The 975-nt window shown below is 44.1% G+C and overlaps 1 protein-coding gene across 1 annotated transcript in view; it reads right to left on the reverse strand.

Annotated features, from left to right (window-relative positions):
- The window catches only part of LOC106338610, a 9,242-nt gene that overhangs the window by 6,382 nt on the left and 1,885 nt on the right, over positions 1–975 (reverse strand). The gene's annotated exons all lie outside the window — the stretch shown is intronic.

Consider the following 975-nt stretch of genomic DNA (forward strand, 5'->3'; position numbering starts at 1 on the left):
CCCTTTCTTAGATATATTATGTGCAATGTCAAGGCTACTTGTTTCGAGAGTAAACCACCTTAAAGATCATATATCTTGAACCTCTTGACTCACTTGAATAAAAATCCTTCCCTTACCCAACCAAATGATTTGGACCAATTGACCATTTGCAAGAATTCACCTGATGTTTTATGTTTAATGAATGTAAGAGTTGGTTGATTTGAATGTATGGATGTTTGATGATGATTGTAAGGACAAAAGGAGTTGAGATATGCCTAGAGAAGCTAGAGTATAATAAGAGAGTGTTTAATGAATGTGAGAGTTGGTTGATTTGAATGTGTGGATGCTTGATGATGAGTGTAAGGGCAAAAGGAGTTGAGATAGGCCTAGAGAAGCTATAGTGTAATAAGAGAGTGTGCTCATGCTGGATTAGATGTTGAATTGAGTGCTAGTTGTGTTTTTTTTTGCTATGAGCTCCCACCTTCAACCCTCTCTCCCTATGAGTTCTAGAAAGTTCACTTGTGGACAAGTAAAAGAACAAGTTTGGGGGAGTTGATATCTTGCATATTTTCATTGTGTTATCCATTCACCCATGTGCATTTTGATCATATAGACCAGGATTTAGCCATGTTTAGGTTGCATTTTGCATACATGAGTCTTTATCAGGTATTGGAGTACCACATGGAGTTCTTGGAGACATTTGGGTGCATTTGGAGCTCAAAAGAGGTAATAAAAGTGATCATTGGACGAGCAGTGCATGGGAGTGACCTCACCGGAACGACACCGTGAAGTCGCTGTGACACCCCTTCAGAGCGACTTGGCCAGAGCGACACCCCGATGTCGCTCGCGCTTTCATCGCTCGGAGGCACGAGAGCGACCTTATAGGGACGTTCCGCAGCGACACCATAAGGTCACTCCAGCTGGGAGCGACGTGACCGGAGCGACACAGCCAGGTAGCTCGCGAAGAGCGACCCGGAGCGACGTCTCGCAGCGACC

This window comes from Brassica oleracea, chromosome C4 (genome assembly GCF_000695525.1).
Source record: "Brassica oleracea var. oleracea cultivar TO1000 chromosome C4, BOL, whole genome shotgun sequence".
NCBI classification, from domain to species: Eukaryota; Viridiplantae; Streptophyta; class Magnoliopsida; order Brassicales; family Brassicaceae; genus Brassica; species Brassica oleracea.